Here is a 20,447-nt window from a genome sequence, read left to right as displayed (position 1 = left end):
GAAATCAGTCTGGAGGTTCCTCAGAAAATTGGACATTGAACTGCCTGAGGATCCAGCTATACCTCTCTTGGGCATATACCCAAAAGATGCCCCAACATATAAAAAAGACACGTGCTCCACTATGTTCATCGCAGCCTTATTTATAATAGCCAGAAGCTGGAAAGAACCCAGATGCCCTTCAATAGAGGAATGGATACAGAAAATGTGGTACATCTACACAATGGAATATTACTCAGCTATCAAAAACAATGACTTTTATGAAATTAAATAGGCAAATGGTTGGAACTGGAAAATATCATCCTGGTGAGCTAACCTAATCACAGAAAGACATACATGGTATGTACTCATTGATAAGTGGCTATTAGCCCAAACGAATTACCCTAGATGCCTAGAACAAATGAAACTCAAGACGGATGATCAAAATGTGAATGCATATTGCTCCTGAGAGACACAGCCAGAATACAGCAAATACAGAGGCGTATGCCAGCAGGAAATCACTGAACTGAGAACAGGACCCCCGTTGAAGGAATCAGAGAAAGAACTGGAAGAGCTTGAAGGAGCTCGAGACCCCATATGTACAGCAATGCCAACCAAACAGAGCTTCCAGGGACTAAGCCACTACCCAAAGACTATACATGGACTGACCCTGGACTCTGACCTCATAGGTAACAATGAATATCCTAGTAAGAGCCCTGGGTCCTGCTAAGACTGAACCCCCAGTGAACTAGACTGTTGGGGGGAGGGCGGCAATGGGGGGAGGGTGGGGAGGGGAACACCCATAAGGAAGGGGAGGAGGGAGGGGGATGTTTGCCCGGAAACCGGGAAAGGGAATAACACTCGAAATGTATATAAGAAATACTCAAGTTAATAATAATAAAAATATATATATATAAAAAAATAGAAACAAATTTTAATCTTCTCTTACTCTCCTGGAAGTGATTCCAGGGAATCATTCACATTCTGTACTCTATCATTTTGAAAATGCATTTTGTCTCAATCAATTTACAAGATACAAAATGTGGACTGGTGAAAAAGACATTGTGGAGCATCAATGGCTCTACATGTCCGATTTTTGTGTGTTTTCTTTTACCTGCTACATTTGGTATTGTTAATAGAATGGTTTATAGAACAATGAGTTATGATGTCAAAAACATTTTCAATACAGTTATGATAATAATAAAACAAATGAATCATGATTAGAAAAAAGCACTCTAAGTTTGGGGTGTTTAGTTTTCATTGTCTAAGTAAGAATAGATTATATATTTATATATAACAAAGGAAACAATATAATGGCCATTAAGGATGAACAATTAACAAATAGCTTATAACACCTGAACAATGAACATAAACATCAGTCTGTTTTTTTCATCTAGATTGGTTTTTTAAAATGATCCCTAGTTGTCTAGAGTGGAAACTGTTCAGAATGCATCAATTCAATAAGATTAAGTGGTTCACACTCTAACTGAAGGAAAAAATAAACAAACAAGTCGAACATCTGTGTTTCCAGATGAGGGAATTTAAAACTTCTCTGCTTTCTGGTTTATGCAGGATTTTGAATTTGAATTGATTTCAGCTTTATTCCAAAGATGGATGGCACTGTGCAGCATCCCAAAACAAAAGGGACAGTTCTGAACACAGTACACTTTCAAGAGAAGCAAAAGGGTTTAAAACCTTTTGGTGTTTTTGACAATTTGGAAACATATAATCTCTATTTTCTCATTATCTTTCCTTTGAGAAATCACCTAATCTGTACTCATCTATTCAACATTAATATTAAAATTTAAAGGTCTCACTTTTGAAAATATTTATACATTTCATACAGACAAACAAAAAGAAATACAGAAGTGTGGTTACATTAAATGTATGTTATAACCATGGTCAAAATTGATGTCTTTCTTTTGTTTGATTCCTTTGACTCTGTGTATTTAGAATGCACATGATAAAATTTTCTGGCCCTTAGGGATTGGAATTAGGATGTCATTTATTCTCAGGATGTACTCTATAACTAAGTTATTGTTCCAGCCCCTTAAGTGCTGAGTCACAATGAATCTACCTCTATTTCCTAGTCAGATCCAGCTTCTCTTCCTGTTCTAATAATTATCTTTCTTTTATTAACTTGACCAGAGCCCTACAGTGTTGTGAACATTAGTGAAAGATCATTCTATATGGTTTTTTTCTTAAGGTGGAGTGAAGGTAAAATAAGTTAATTCTCAATGGGCAAAATTAAAGAATCTTGGGAGCTGTCCACAGAGAATTTTTGCCAAATGGGTGAAACTTCTTTAATGTGAGAAAGAATAATTCAGCCCATGTGAGAAAGACTGAGAAAGATAGGCAGTTTTCTGATTTCTAACATTGTTTGGCCTCACATACACATGGGGAACTTTCCTTCTTAGAATTAAATCATTCTACACTGATCGAATGCAATGAACCAGTTTTCCTAAAGTTATCTTAGTTAAACTTTTATCTGTCAGAGACATTTGTTCAAGCACTCTAGTTTGTTACCTGAAATGTTCTATGTGGTTAGTCTTTATGACGAAACAGACATTGTTTTTGGCCTATACAAATATGAAGCCTGTAACCAATATCCCTGTGAGCACGGAATAATCTAAAACTAGTCTGAAATTTATCATTTGTCCAATGCTCACTGAAACAATAAAAGCTCAGAGGTCCTATGGGGAAAAGATTGAGTTTTTGATATGGTACAACACTTGTAGAGATTAACTCACATAAACCAACAAAATAAGCCTCAACAATGATTACATTAGTTGTGGTTAGTAAAGAAATTCAAACCTTGATTACATTCTATTGTTCTTCTCTTTTCTCTGAGTCTTATCTATGCAGCTAAAGAAACATGCAGCGTTCTACCCTGTATTTCTCAATGTGCTGAATTGAACACAATATTTTCTCCTATGTTTCTTAGTGCACCTGGAGTCTCTTTACACCCTTTTGTCTTTTCATCTCCATGATGCTTTCTTGCTCATACACTTAGCAGATTCATAGTTTTCTTCCCTTCCCAGACACATATCTTCCACAGAAATGAACAGTTCTCGGCTCAGTCTCTCCACTCAAGCTTGTCACACACTTTCTTAAATATATGTTCCCAAACACCACACAAGCACACACATGCATGCACATACACACACATACATACACACACATATGCACACATAATTGACAAATAGTGCGTACATTGCTATTCTAAGCAATTCATATTAAAGGAATATTAATATTGTGAGATGCATCTGCTCCTGTTCCCACCATGAATTCACTTATCTCCTTATAAAACTAAACTAATATGAGATCATAATATTCTGGTGCGACAGAGATGCATTGACAGGGTCTACCCTACAGCTCTCAGTTCATTCAAACTGACTAGTAGCAGCATGCGAATCAGAGTGTGGCAGAGATGAGAACACTAACAGAATTGGCAGAGATGTCCTTTCAGTACTTCACAGTTGTGTAGGATCAGGGAGAAACAAATCTGTCACACAGTTCTTCTGAGAAGATAGTGTGCACAGCTCCATGAAATCCAAAATGTGGTCATTTATCATCTGTGATAAACGTTAAGTTTCTAATGTTCTTAAGTCTCTTGGGAAGAACAGCTTTATTTGGGGGAATACTCAAGTGGTTGTCATAGACTATTTCAGAACAGCCTTAGATTGACAGCAAAACCATACATAAGTTAATTAGGAAATTAACTTCCCACATCCACATATAAATGGATTTCCCTATTATGGGTAGAAGTACAAGTATGTTCAGATAAACGTCAAGAAACATGACACCTCATTGGCTTCTTCCTATGGGAAGAAGAACACTGCTATACTTCTTTTCCCTGACAGCAATGTGGCGACTCTTCAATTTCACTAGGATACTTTGTTGTCAATTACTTCAAATATTATGAGCTAGTAGGTTTGAGGTAATCTCTGGTAGCTGAATATAATGATACACATTAATTGAACAATTATGTTTTGAATGTCTCCTACATGTGAGGTAATGGGAGTGTGAGGTTTGTAGACAACACCTTTCTATGATTAAAACAGGGTCTACATGAACCCAAAGTTACTGCTTGCTAATTAGTGACATTTTGAAAATCAAACTCCTTTTCAAATTTCGGCTACCAACCCAACTACACGTAGGGGATAATTAGACTTTTTTTTTCTTTTGAATAGTCTAGAAGAGAGATGTAACAAAATCTCAGTAAGAGTGAAGAAAATCCTTTCATAGATTTACCATGGGGAACATGGGGCCAATAGACACAGACTGGGTGCACAGGTTTCTGTCAGCAGAGCAGTAATGTATTAAAGCATAATGTAGTTTTCGATGAGGAACAAGGGGGGCATCTTCAGGTAGGCTTTGTCTCTCCTCCCTATTGTCTAAAGTTTGCTCCAAGGAGAATCTAAGAATGAGGGTATGCATTTGTCGTGATTTCTGTGGCTTCTTTGATGTTAGACGTCTCGTTGTGTGATTCCCTAATCAAGTTTGGAAAAATCCAGGACAACTAGAAAACACAAAGCTTAAACTGAAGTATGTTTGCCTTTCAGGGGTCCAAGAAGCTGGGTCAGAAAGTAGGTCTGTGTCATGTGAAAAAACCTAAATAAGAAAAAAGTAGCATAGAAATTTATAAATATAGTAATGATGAAATCTGACTTCAATTTAAATGGTATGGATGTAATATGACGTGTGATGAGAATGAACCTCAAAATGACTTATGATAGATATACATAAATATAAAGATATGAATGGATAATATTTCACTGTATGAGCAACAGGACTAAAGGAGGCTTGAGGTACAAGGACTTGCCAGGAGGATTAAGAGGCCCCAGATCTCTGAGGTATCTCAAGGCAGATGACATTCCTACAGAGACTAACCATCTAGAAAATGAATATTGCCCTACTCAGACATGCTTGTAGTATGAATGGCAGAGAATGTAATCATGAAGTGGTATATTATTTAGTTAGTTAAAGTTAACTAATTATCATATAAACCCACGGATTTTCTTATAGACATTCTGTCTATACTGAACTTGGGTTGACTCACCTCATTCCCTTATGCTTTTCACTGTCTCCGTCTTCCCTCATTCTTACACGTATGCTTCTACCCCCAGTATTTCATCCTTACATCCTGAAAATTATTGATTTTTGCTGCCATACAAGTAGTGTGAGGTAGTGCTCATGATTATAACAATAGATAAGAACATCTCAGAAATATATGATTTCCTAACACAGCTACTATCAATGCGCAGGACGCAACATAAGAGAAAAATACCCGGAAAAAAGTTATTTTTCTTTAACGAAAAAGTGAGCTACCTAAGATGCATGTAAAATGGAGTCCTCTAAGGAACTTGCTTAAAATTCTTGAGAGTTTCTTGACTGTAGAACACCACTCAGCCCAAAGTGCAGGCAGCACTTGGTGATGCTGAGCAACGCTGATGTCGGGAAAACAGATCAATTATCTTGCAGTAGTTTAATTTCCTTCTCCTTTGTACAGTTCAATTGAGTTTCTGCTCCGTCTGTCCACAACAGTTGAAGAAATCAGCACATCCCTTAGACAACCCCTCACCTGTTAAGCTGCCATGGCTTCCTTCCTACTACGTTTCTTCTCATCTCCCTCACTGCCTTTTCTTAGAGCACTTTTATTTTAGGATTAATTTTATTTATTTGTTTTCATTCATTCATTCATTCGTTCATTCATTTATTTTTACACTCCAGATTTTATTCCCTTCCAGATCCACCTTTTTTCTCCATCTTTATTAAATAGGGTATTTCTTATTTACATTTCAAATGTTATTCCCTTTCCCGGTATCCTGGCCAACATCCCCCTAACTGCTCCCCCTCCCCTTCTATACGGATGTTCCCCGACCCATCCTCCACCCATTATCGCCCTCCTCCCAACAATCCCGTTCACTGGGGGTCCAGTCTTGGCAAGACCAAGGGGTTCCCCTTCCACTGGTGCCCCTAATAGGCTATTCATTGCTACCTATGAAGTTGGAGCCAAGGGTCAGTCCATGTATAATCTTTGGGTAGTGGCTTAGTCCCTGGAAGCTCTGGTTGGTTGGGCATTGTTGTTCATATGGGGTCTCAAGCCTCTTCAAGCTCTTCCAGTCCTTTCTCTGATTCCTTCAACGGGGATCCCGTTCTCAGTTCAGTTGTTTGCTGCTGGCATTCGCCTATGTATTTGCTGTATTCTGGCTATGTCTCTCAGGAGAGATCTACATCCGGTTCCTGTAGTTCTGCACTTCTTTGGTTCATCCATCTTATCTAGTTTGGTGGCTGTATATGTATGGGCCACATGTGGGGCAGACTCTGAATGGGCATTCCTTCAGTCTCTGTTCTAAACTTTGCTTCCCTGTCCCCTCCTAAGGATATTCTTGTTCCCCTTTTAAAGAAGGAGTGAAGCATTTGCATCTTGGTCATCCTTTTTGAGTTTCATGTGTTCTGTGCATTTAAGGTAATTCGAGCATTTGGACTAATATCCACTTATCAATGAGTGCATACCATGTGTGTTTTTCTGTGATTGTGTTACCTCCCTCGGGATGATATTTTCTAGTTCCATCCATTTGCCTATGAATTTCATGAGGTCATTGTTTTAGATAGCTGAGTAGTACTCCATTGTGTAGATGTACCACATTTTCTCTATCCATTCCTTTGTTGAAGGGCATCTGGGATTTTTCTACTTTCTGGCTATTATAAATAAGGCTGCTATGAACATAGTGGAGCATGTGTCTTTGTTGTATGTTGGAGCATCTTTTGGGTATATGCCCAAGAGAGATATAACTGGGTCCTCAGGTAGTGCAAATCCAATTTTCTGAGGAACCTCCAGACTGATTTCCAGAATGATTGTACCAGTCTGCAATCCCACCAACAATGGAGGAGTGTTCCTCTTTCTCCACATCCTTGCCAACATCTGCTGTCGCCAAAGTTTTTGATCTTAGCCATTCTGACTTGTATGAGGTGGAATCTCAGGGTTGTTTTGATTTGCATTTCCCTTATGACTAAAGATGTTGAACACTTCTGTAGGTTTTTCTCAGCCATTCGGCATTACTCAGCTGTGAATTCTTTGTTTAGCTCTGAACCCCATTTTTTAAAAGGGTTATTGGTCTTCCTGCAGTCTAACTTCGTGAGTTCTTTGTATATATTGGATGTAAGGCCTCTATCAGTTGTAGGATTGGTAAAGATCTTTTCCCAATCTGTTGGTTGCCGTTTTGTCCTAACCACAGTGTCCTTTGCCTTACAGAAGCTTTGCAGTTTTATAAACCCCATTTGATGATTCTTGATCTTAGAGCATAAGCCAATAGTGTTTTGTTCAATAAATTTTCTCCAGTGCCCATTTGTTCGAGATGCTTCCCCACTTTTTCTTCTGTTAGTTTGAGTGTATCTGGTTTGATATGGAGGTCCTTGATCCACTTGGACTTAAGCTTTGTATACGGTGATAAGAGTGGATCGATCTCCATTCTCTACATACTGACCTCCAGTTGAACCAGCACCATTTGCTGAAAATGCTATCTTTTTTCCATTGGATGGTTTTGGCTCCTTTGTCAAAAAATCAAGTGCCCATAGGTGTATGGGTTCATTTCTGGGTCTTCGATTCTATTCAACTAGTCCATCTGCCTGTCTTTGTAAAAAAAAAACCGTACAATTTTTATCACTATTGCTCTCTAATGCTGCTTGAGTTCAGGGATAGTGATTCCCCAGAAGTCTTTTTATTGTTGAGGATAGTTTTAGCTATTCTGGGTTTTTTGTTATTCCAGTTGAATTTGGAAATTGTTCTGTCTAACTCTATGAAGAATTGGGTTGGAATTTTGATGGGAATTGCATTGAATCTGTAGATTGTTTTTGGTAAAATGGACATTTTTACTATATTAATCCTGCCAATCCATGAGCATGGGAGATCTTTCCATCTTCTGAGATCTTTAATTTCTTTCTTCAGAGACTTGACGTTCTTATCACACAGATCTTTCACTTACCTGGTTAAAGTCACACCGAGGTATTTTATATTATTTGGGACTATTCCTTCTTAATGGAGAGTTACGAGCATCAGATGGGATTCTACTACAGAGTTTGAATTATCATTTTATTTAAAACAAATAAAGCAATAAAATATGCAATTATTTACAATCAATCAATTAGGTCCAACGTCATCTAATTACATTTAAACTTAGTCAGTTGAGAACATCTTCAATGCCTTAGAGGAAAATCCCCTGTGATCATTACTGAGATGCATACAGTGTTCCATATGTGCACATTTTGCTCATTTTTTGAATGATCTAATGTTGTCAATTTTATGTTTATAGGAGCTTTGAGATAAGTAACACGTAGGGAAAAACATTGTAATGAAACATCTGTATTATACATTACAGAATAGTTGTCTCTCTTGAAGCACGCAGCAAGAAGTAGTGGCTGATGAACCAGAGTTCTAGGTAATTATGGTGAGTTCATTAATTTCAAAGATAATAACTGTCATTTATATATAATATATAAAACCGGCAAAGAAAATCCTGTTACTCAGTGTTAACAGGGTGGCAGGTCGCTCTCCCACCATGATTCTCAGATAAAGTGTGATGAGGACAGTTTACTTTTCTGCTATCCTTCTACAAAATAACAGCAGTCAAGACGTAATAATTAAAATGATCAGCCATTTCAGAGAAAAGCACAAAACAGAAACACGTTCTACAAGTCTGCATTGCTTATCCAAATCTCTAGCTTATGAAAAGCAAGAGGAACTAAGATAGCACTGGTCCACTCACCCTAAGACTTCAGTGTGAGCTCAGGTGTCACCTGCAGAGAACATGCGAGCAACTGCTGGAATCTGTGCCAGACCTAGTCATTTGTCTGCAATTGAAGCAACAGGAATTCCTTATGTGTCAGCCAACGTACAGTGCAAATAATCAGAGAAGATGGATCTGGGAATTCTTTGAATCTTCTTTATATTTTAGCTATAAATTTAATGTCACTATACTTCAGTTTTTCAAGATTCAACATTACTGATACTCTGTAAAATGTCATTGCTGTTTGTGTCTGTTGTTCTTAGGGAGAAATACCTGGGAAGCAGCACATGTGGTGATGGAGGGTGGCTAATGACGGAAGAGGGCTATTAATCAGTTTAAAGTAAATAGTGAATAAATTTAGCAGCATCTGTGTCCTTCCTAAGTGCTGGGAGACTCAGCTATACTTTCAGTATTTGAAGAGAATTGAAAGAGAAATCCACAAACTCTGGAGATTCACTCCTATTCATTTCTGGAAGATATTATGTCTGTTTTTATGCCATGAGGAAGATTGGAAATAAAACCCAGCTATACCCTCGAATTTGCATTGACTTTCAGGTACATAAATATTTTAGTGTAACTGTGTTCCAAATATTGCATTTGTTGTTTATCTGAGATTTACATGTAACTGAGGATCCTTTATTTTATCTGGCAAACCTACATAGAGGGGGCCCTGGGGGCCTGTGGCAGACTGGTGCTCCAAAGCATCCATAACTAAAAGTAGTTTACATTCTGCTGGGGACACAGCAATGTACTCACTAACTTGAAAGCATAGTAGAACGTGGAAGATTCTAAAATAAAAATAAAAAGTACCTTGAAAAATCTCTCAGAGAGAACATTTAATTCGAACTAAGTGAATTACAGGGCCTAATGGAAGGGTGTTCTCTGTCTTTTTTTTTTTTTTTCTATAAAAAATACAGAAGGTCTGAAAATGCAAGACATGTAACAAAATAATACCAATTCACTCAGCAAATATTTAGTGACCGAATAATAATAAGTACAATTCCCTATTCGTGGAACTGGGGAATATGTCTGAGAAAAACAAACAAAAAATTCTTCCAGTTTCCAAGAATTCAAATTTAAGTGGGGGAAGAGGACAGAAAATTTTCATCAGGCCTATTAAGCACAAAGTAGTGTACAAACGCTGAAGAACATTAATGAAACTTGAAGATATAGAGAGGTCATTTCACCTGAAAGTAGTCCAGCTAAAGCGATATTTTAGCAACTAGGTGATAGAAATGATGAGAAGAAACCACGCAAATTTTCAGGAAAAGAACATCCTAGGAAGAGGCAAAGGCCCTTGCAAGTGTTTGAGTGCTTGAGGGGCTGACTTGGCTGAGTAGGAGAAAGGGGACAGGAACAACGCAGGCAAAGATGTGACTGACACGGAAGATCAAAGGATTGAAATTACAGAGACGGCCCAGTCCACGGCTAGGCTCACAGCATTGGGCCCTCTGAAATTCAGTTTACTGACGATTGTGAACGGCTGTGAGCTTTGGTTCTGTGACTCAAATCCAGGTCTCCTGCAGGGTTACTCACGTGCTCTTTACAGCTGAGCCCTTTCCCCAAAATATCATTTATAGTTAAATGTGACTTTATGCTGAATGGCTAAAGTAACGTTATAACTAAAACCTCGAACATCAGCAAAATGTGGTCTTTTTAAAATTTATATCTGGAAAGAGCAATAACAAACAACCCATCACTCAGTCACCTAGGAGAACGTATAAAGATTTCAAAGATGTACCCAGGAAGACATTGCATTATATTATCTATATGAATAAAAGTATGTTCTTTTTTGTGATGAATGTGAATTCATGTTCATCAGATTATCATTTCTTTCATACTTATTTCTTTGGTTTTTCTTTCTTTTTTCTTTTTATTTTTATTATTATTTAATCTTTGTTCACAGCCCAGTCTTTATCCCCCTCCTGGTCCACTGACTGTTCTATATCCCATACTTCCTCCCCAATCTCCAAGAGGATGTTCCCACTCACTCACCCCCCCACCCCAACAAACCTCCACACTCCCAGGGGCCTCAAGTCTTTCCATGGTAAGGTGTATCTTCTCTCACTGAAGCCAGATCAGGCTGTCCTCTGCTGTATACGTGCCTCATATCAGCTGGTTTATTCTGCCTGGTTGGTGGCTTAGTGTCTGAAAGATCTTGGAGGTCTAGGTTAGTTGAGATTGCTGGTCTTCCTATCGGATCACCCCTCCTCATCTTCCAACTTTCCCCTATTTGAACCCTAGGAGTCAGCGGGTTCTTTCTATTGTTTGGGTGTGAGTATCTGCATCTGACTCTATCAGCTGTTTGTTGGGCCTCTCGGAGGGCAGTCATGCTAGGCTCCTGTCTATAAGCACACTATAGCATCAGTAATAGCGTCAGGCCTTGGAGCCTACCCTTGTGCTGGATCCCACTTTGGCCCTGTCATTGGACCTCCTTTCCCTCAGGCTCTTTCCCATTTTGTCACTGAAATTCTTTTAGATAGGAACCATTATGGGTCAGATTTTTGACTGGGATCGCAACCCCATCCCTCCACTTGATGCTCTATCGTTCTACTGGAGGTGGATTCTATGAGTTCCCTCTCCCCACTGTAGGGCATTTCATCTAAGGTTACTCCCTTAGAGTTCTGAGAGTCTCATCTACCAGAGCTCTCATAAATTCTAGAGGGTCGCCCACCTCCTACCTCCTGAAGTTGCCTATTCTATTCTTTATGTTGACCCTCAGGGCTTCAATCCTGTTTTCCCCTGCACCCCCCAATACCTCCTAATGTTCCCCTTTTCCCCTCCCTGTTCCCTTTCTCACTCAGCTCCCTCTCCCCCGCCCCCCGCCTCCACAATTGCTTTCTTCCCAATTAGGATTAAGGCATCCTCACTTGGGTCCTTTGGCTTGCTATCCTTCTTAAATTCTGTGGATTATATGCTGGATATTCTGTACTTTTTGGCTAATATCCACTAATTAGTGAGCACATACCATACATGTACATTTGAGTCTGAGTTACTTCACTCCGGATGACATTTTCTAGTTCTATCCATTTGCCTGCAAAGCTCAGGATGTCCTCCTTCTTAATAGCTGAGTAGTATTCCATTGTGTAATTGAACCACATTTTCTGTATCCATTATTCTGTTGTGGGACAGCTGGGTTATTTCTAGCTTCTGGCTATCACAAACAAGGCCACTATTGAAAACATGTCCCAGTGGCACATTGGGGCATCTTTTGGGTGTATGCCCGAGTGGTATTGCTGGATCTTCAGGTAGATCTATTTCCAATTTTCTAAGGAACCTCCAGATTTCCAAAGTGGTTGTACCAGCTTGAAATTCCACCAGCAATAGAGGAGTTTTCCTCTTTCTCCATATCCTCACAAGCATGTACTGTCACCTGAATTTTTGATCTTAGCCATTTTGATTGGTGTGAGGTGGAATCTCAGGGTCCTTTTAATTTGCATTTCTCTGATTGCTAAGGACTTACAGCATTTCTTTAAGTGCTACCTGGAGTTCTGCTGCATGTAGGACAAAATGTAACCCTCTCAAATGACATAAAAGTATGTTCTATACTTGTTTCTTGCTATTTATGTCTTTTCATTTTGTTGCTATGAGGAAATCCAGGAAAGCTGATCTGAATACACACAGTCATTGCCTCTGATTATAAGATGTACAGATATACATAGTTGCAGTGGCACTTAACTTCAAGAGAAACATGTACTTATTGTGATTAAATTTTCACTTGTAATTCAATACATCTAGTTTCAAAACAAATTTTAGGTAATACATATTTTGCAACCATTTATGAGTTAATTTGGAAACAGTAGAACTTCAAATACATACCCTTCCATTAAAGGTAACAAAGTTAACTGGTTGTTGCTATGAGTCCTTTGTACCACTATTAAATAGTGACTTTTAAAGTACATTATGATGAATAGTAGTGAGTGTTCTGACTCTGTGTTGATCAGGTTTTAGCACTGTATAGGGAAGATTGTTTGATTATTTTACAGAGAGACATTCCATTTACTTGTCTTGGGCATTCTGGATGCTTCTTATCTCTTAAAATAGAAGAGAAGAATGTAAAATGCCTAAAACCAGTGATAACTCTAGAAGTGAACATCAATGTTTAAAAGGCTTGAATAGATGATGTAAGGAGGAGGGTGAGACAGAGACTGAGAGACAGAGAGAAAGAGAGATAGAGACTGAGAGACAGAGAGATAGAGACAAAACAGACTGAAAGTCAGAGACAGACAGAAAGACAGAGACAGAAAGAGAGAACACATTGGTAGACAAATGTCACATTTTTTTTCAAAGAAATGAATTTGTAAATCTATACTTTTCCAAAGAATATGTATTCTTTATAATATATTACTTATTTCATGACAGCTATCTCAGTTGGAAATAATTACAAAACTTAATTGGTTTATTAGTTTAGTATTCAAAAAGGAAAAATGACTTGATAAAATAAAATTTAAGAATATTTAAGTAATGCTATGCACAGCCATAAAAACCGAACGTACTATGTGTGCTTAAAACACTGGATGTGATTTTTTTTTCAAAGTAAACATTCTCTTCCATTTACCAGAAGAAAACAAATGGTTGACATTTTAAGAAACCTCTGAGATCTGAATGGTGGTTTTTTAGAATTCTGAAGGACAGTGATACTTAGAAACAGAAATAGCATAGCCCCAGCAAATGGATTGCTACAGTTGAAGCAGTACACAGCTCTTACCAATGACAAAATAAAGGATGTTTCTAACAACAGTTACAGACCCACCAGGGTCTGTTCTGCAGAAACTCCCTCTTATTACATGAGTTGTTTTAATATAACAACAAATATTATCGTCTTACAAAATGCTTACCATTAATTAGAATGAGTTTAGCCTGAAGACAGAATATAATTTATTTGATATTTTACTTGTCATGAATAGATAAACATACACACTACTTGTAAGGTGCTTCAAAATTACTCCTGTTTGTGCTTTTTTATGTACATGATAAATACTGTCAGATTTTGATAAACTATACTATCCATTCAAGTTCTAAAAATGTTTTAAAAGAAGGCAAAATCACAAGTAATAATAAAATTGATTAATGCTCCATCCTGTAAAAATGTTTTAATAAAATATTCTGAAATTTTTTTCTGATTTTTCTACTACTGGATGTCCAAGTTACCTTTTTGAGAAATGAGAGAGTATGAATGAAGCACAGTTTGGTTTTTAATGTATTCCGATGTCCACAGTTAATTTTAATGTCTTGTTTTTCTTCCCCTTTCATCTTTTTTAAACCCACATTTTGGAGCTTCACATTATAGCAGTGTTTCTCAATGTCTGGGTCACGAACCCCTGGGGTTAATTGATCCTTTTACAGGTATTACTTAAATCCATTGGAAAAAATTATTTACATTATCATTCATAACAGGAAATTATAGTTATTAGGTAGCATGAGAATAATTTTATGGTTTGCGGTCACCGCAACATGACACTGACATGTGACAGTTTTAGGAAGGTTGAGAACCACAATATTAAAGAAATACAAAATTTGTCATTCTAATATTCAATTCTTTAGGACTGAAATTTTGTTCCTTTAAATATATCAAAGCAATTAGAACAACAAATAAAAGCAGACACATGTTTATTAGTATAAATGACTTAATGAAAAATAGACATTTTTTTAGACAAGAGAATCAATTCTATCAGCCTCATGTTGTATAAACACATGTAACAGCTAACATATCACCCAGGTATTTCAGTAGTAAATGGGTCAAGGTATCCTTGGTTGTGAGATAGTTTTTTTTGTTGTTGTTGTTCATTTTATTTTAGTTCACTCAAAATTTTATACAACGCCGTTTGATCCTAATTACCCACTACAAGTCCTCCCAGTGCCACAAAAACTTGTGTTATCTTTTATTTAAAACCCTCTATGTATAACTTGTGCCTCTAACATATTTCCCCCATCCCATTTCTAACATATTCTTGCTATCTTACAGGAGAGTGATTAGACGACTAGTGCCCACACCCATAAAAAGACTAATATTCCTTCACCCTGTAGCTATCAACAACCAATTGCTCCTGAGCCAGAGGTAGGTTCACATACTGACCTGCCCTCTTCATTCTGGGATCTGATTTGACCTAAGGCTCTGATTTCTATGTGCCCTCTTACTTGCTTTGAGTTATGATATGCAACTGCTCTGCTGTGTACAGACCACACTGCCTCTACAATGCTATATTTTAGCATTGTGTTTTCCTCTAGTGGTTTCTGTGGGGTAAAAGAGAATGTTTGGAAGGGTAAAAGGGAAGGGAGAGATGTATTTATATTATAATCTTAAAAATGTAATATTGCAGCATATAATCTGCTCTGGAATGATGAAATATGAAATACTGCTCTGAAACTTATATATCACCTTAGTATATTGAAGAAATCACTGCTTTTGCATCTAGGGCTTCTGGGTACAACATCAACTTAATACCTTATATAATATAACATAGCATGTGTAGATGTAGTATTCTTTATAAAAAAAAAATCAGTAATATTGAAGCAACGAGGTAGGAAATGTACCTTGACATCAGAATGCAGGTGAAACACTGCATCAAATGCATGGTAAAAATATCTGGGAAGTTTTAGATTCATGCCAGATTGTTTTCTACATTTTAAAGGAACTATATCACCTCAATAGTGAGTATAATTTGATTTAAAGGTTCATATATATAATCACTGCTTGTCCAACTTCATTGTGTCTCATTGTCATGACAAGCACATTTGAGCCTTTATAAAATGTGAGAATGTATTGGATAGCAATAATTCTGCAAGCAGTGGCAGGTTCAACTGCAGAAACTTACCAGCTTTAACTTTCTTTGGTAACTCTCCTCTTATTGTAATGCTAAACACTAATATTGACTATCAGATCACACATACTGCTTACATAATAAACTTACTTCTGTATGTAGGTTACATAGGCAATGGTTTCATAGGCAATGCTATCTAAGAGATTACATAGGCAATGCTACCTAAGAGGCATAGACTGGAAGAAAATAAGAAAAGTTTCTGTGGTTGAGATAAGCATCGTTCTGGAAGTCACCGTAGAAAAGCTGATTATTACCAACTTGGGATGCAAGGTCAGAGTTGAACTGCAGAAGTATCCAAAGGGACCAGTGGAAAGATGGTTTGCAGTTCCAAACAGACCAACAGGTTGATGAGCAAATGACAATCTGGTTGAATGGGCTGTGTCAACAGGGGAACCTAGTAGAGCTGAAGATTCTGAGACAGCAGAGAATTATCTCTCGATGTACACAGTGATTGGTCTCACAGCAGGTTGTGGAGGGCAATGCACACAGTTGAAAGAATTACAATTCCCTTGATTTCTTGCATTCAAGAAGTTCTCTGGGCTGGTGTTTCGCTTATGATTTTAATCCCCCATGTGTCCTATAGTTATATTTCACACTGATAAATGTATAGGTAACATTTCCAGCGCAGCAGTGATTCAATTACCCCTCTGTGCTTTACAACAGACTGTGCTGCTCAGGTTTACAGGTGTAGTCATTCTCCAGCTTTAAGAGTGAGTACAAATTTGCTTCTAAAGTGTATTTTCTCTGGACATGGCATAATATGAAAAGAAGATTGTAAAATGCAGAATAATTTATAATTTATAGGAGCACATAGCCTCATCTCAGCATTAATGTGCTACTTCAGTAGCGAAGTAAAACAAATGAGATGTTATATAATTTAAATGTAGGTTTATTTTATTATTATTAAATCAATCTTTGGCTTAAATACTTGAAACTTCCTTTCAACATTTAGAAAAAGCTGAATAAATAAAAACATCCCTGTATAAGCCCAGGAACCCCACATGAGTCTTTCACTGAGGATAACTAGATCAGAATTACAACCTTAACCCAGGCTGCAGTTAAAAATAAGAAACCCATTCAATATTTTATAATGTGTATTAAAATTTAAGAAGATAGTATAATAATCACTTACTGAGTAATTTATTACTTAGTGCATTTTATTCAACATTCCCAAATGCCTATTACTATATTCATGGAGATTATTGGGGGGTCTGTTTACAATAAATGGAAATCAGAAGACATAGTAGACAGCAGATTAGAATTACAGTGCAGTATTTCTTACAACTATAGGGCACTAATTGGAACACATTAATTTGTCCTGTGTTTGGTGACTAATCACTCAACATAGCATGTATAAGACTTTGCCAGCTTTCCAGAAATATATACTAAACCTATTTTCTTCAGGTATTAGTTTCATTTTTTCCTCCATCTTTAATAAATTGGGTATTTCTTATTTACATTTCAATTGTTATTCCCTTTCCTGGTTTCCAGGCCAACATCCCCTAAGCCCTCCCCTCCCCTTCTATATGGGTCTTCCCCTCCATCCTCCCCTATTACCTCCCTCCCCCAACAATCACGTTCACTGGGGTTCAGTCTTGCAGGACAGGGCTTCTCCTTCCTCTGGTGCTCTTTTACTAGGCTATTCATTGCTACCTATGAGGTTGGGCCCAGGGTCAGTCCATGTATAGTCTTTGGGTAGTGGCTTAGTCCTAGAGCTCTGGTTGGTTGGCATTGTTGTTCATATGGGGTCTCAAGCCCCTTCAAGCTCTTTCAGTCCTTTCTCTGAATCCTTCAACGGGGGTCCCGTTCTCAGGTATTGGTTTTATAAATGAAGATCAGTCACACATGTAGAATTGGCTATGTGGAAAGTTCCTGAGTGACAGACAGGAGATTATAGGCCAACTAAAGTAAAATGTTTTGTTTGGAAAACATAAGAATTGCATACTCCCCTGTGTCTCAATGCTTTATGGGAGCAGTTCATACTCACTTCAGTACAGAGTAAGCACATTCCTTCTCAGTACCCAGCATCAAAGTGGCTGTCATTTGCAGGCTCTTCCTGAAACCCACTGCAGTGCAGCTGTAAGAAGTTTGTTTGCAAGTGTTATTTTGGAGATCTATAAACCTGTTCATCTCTTTGAGGCAGAGAGAACCTTTAATACGTTTTATTTTTATTTCTATAAATGCAAAAACAAATGAATTGAAAGAAAAGAAAAAATGCACCAGTATTCAAAGTTTGCTTCAGGTATAGATTATTTGTATCCGTTATGTGGTATTTTCATCAGGGACCTCTATTACGAATTCTAATGGTTTATAAATAATGTATTTACATAGAATACTCATTATATGATACTATTTCTGCTCAGTATTTAATACTGCAGAGTAAACAGGAATAACAATACATACCACAAATCCATAGGCACTCATGAATTTACCAACATGTGTGTGTTATTCATTTAAGTTTGCTATAATTTATAATCAAATTAAACCTATGAAATACATGTTTTTGAAGATGGAAGTTGTGGAGAGCTGGGAAGAGTGCAGGGAGGTGAAACTGGTCAAGATATACTGTCTGAGAGAAGAATATTTACAACCAAAAGGGAAGAAATCCTATGTATAAGAACCAGAATTCAAGTATATCTCATTTTGTTCATTGACTGGTTTAGTGGAGTTTGATTTTAATATTTAAATTTAGAAAAATATTCTTTTATATTCTTTACTTTGTAACTTTAGACTACAAATGTTGCTGTGATATGCAAGGGATTAGTTGTGTTTATGGCTTTTAAAAGTTATATTGATAAACTGCAAAAGAATCAGCCTAAGAGTTTGCCATTTAATAAAAATGGGGGTAATGGGGGGAAAAAAGAAGAAAGAAAATACCTAGTGAGATCTAAAACCAGTAAGAGTCCCAAGGCAGATACACAAGCTCCTTTCATTTTTAAAAAACAATGTATTTTTTTCATCCTCTGCAAATATTACATCCAAACTCCAAACAGTGATCTGGTTCCTCAATTCTATAGCCTCTGGGTCAAAGTCAAACACTGGAGGGGGTATTTGTTTTCAGATGTGGCTTCAGATACAGAGATGACTGAAATTTTTGCATCATTTCAGGACAATCAGCAATGCAGAAAGTTCAGAAGCAAAGGTATAAAAATCAGATCACGCTACTTTCTGATGATATATTTTACTTCATCGTTTTCTGTGCCTGGTGTGGTTAAGGTAAAATAGATGTATTTTAGGTAGATTGCATAGATATTCAATTGTATAGAATAAAGTGGGTGACTATATTTATAAATCCATAATTCTGTATGAATCCAACCATAGACATGAATGCTGTTTTGCATATGTAATTAAAAAGGAAGTGACAACCTTGAAGGAGACAGATTATGGTTACTAGTCACCTTCATAGGCAAGAAGAGTAGAGAATAATATCGCTACCTGCCATTCAACCTTTGGTTTTCAATTCCACTTAGACCGTATGGATATAGTAACAAATAAAAAATATTACTGGTCTTGTATCTGCACATGATTAGTAATAAATAGACCTAGAGGACAGTCTAGTAGCTATCCTTATTAATGTCTTCCTAGAAACTATTGACAGTTCGTCAGAAAACGGTATTTCTATATTGTTTGCAAAAGTTGAACATATAGATGTGAAATGACATTTAGAAATTAAAAATAATTCCCACTAGGTTTAAATATATGCAGTATTAAAACATTGAAATTATTAAAATATGTTAAATTTGAAATGCCCTTAGATATTCCCAGTCATAGGCAAAAAGTAGAAATGATTCACTAGGAATATGTAAAAACAGCCAGAAATTTATAGAGATGTCTTTGTGGTTCATCTCTGTGCCACAAAGAGGTATACTATTAAAATAAAAATTAGGATAGATATTATGACAACCATGACAATATTAATCTCTGAGGGGCGAGAGATATGGACCCCACTGTCAATCATACTAACCCATGCTCATAGACTTAACTAAATTATCAAATGTAGGCCTTATCTATGTAGTACATCATATATAGTGCTTAATGATGTATAATTATAATAAAATTTAAATGCTTAATAGAGTAAGATACAATAAAAGGTATATATTTCTGTTATGTCAAGAACATATAAACTATTGATTATGGTAATAGACATTTCTTATAAAATAGTAAATGCCAAATTATATTTAAACATTATTTATAATATTGGTAAATATTTAATTTTGAAACTAATAAAATAAGGCAAGTACATTTTCAAAAGTAAATTACAACATGATTTACATAATTGTTCTTATTGTTTTTAAATTCGTGTGTGTTTGTCTATGTAATTGACACATATGTATGCCTGTGAATGGGGAATTATAAGGTGGACATGAATCCTGAGAACTGAACTCAGATGGCCTATATGAGTATGATATTCTTTTAACTGCTGAGCCTTCTCTCCAGCCCATAATTTTTAATGTGCATAATGTAAGAAGTAAACATTCTTAAATAATAATCAAGGCAAATTTGTGTTGAACATACAAAGAATACTTTGACAGGGTAAAAAGCACTGTGTTAAAATCACACTATTTTAGAATGTCAATAATTACAGAAATTATAATTCCATAACTCTAAAACCAGACTAACCTAAGAGTAATAATAACCATAATTATATATTCTAATTATTATTAAACAATTGCTATTTTGTAGTGACTCTAATACTTTATAATGCTTTGTAAAGGACATATTTTGATCCACATATTCTTTCTCCTAAATTAATAACAAAATTCACCCATTGTAATTCTGAGCATTCTAAAGCCTTAACACAGATCCAAGTGAAAAAGGAGAGAAATATGGTTAATGGAAAAATACACAAATATGCCGGAAG

Source organism: Rattus rattus, chromosome 13 (assembly GCF_011064425.1).
Source record: "Rattus rattus isolate New Zealand chromosome 13, Rrattus_CSIRO_v1, whole genome shotgun sequence".
Taxonomy (NCBI): domain Eukaryota; kingdom Metazoa; phylum Chordata; class Mammalia; order Rodentia; family Muridae; genus Rattus; species Rattus rattus.
This window is presented reverse-complemented; position numbering follows the sequence as displayed.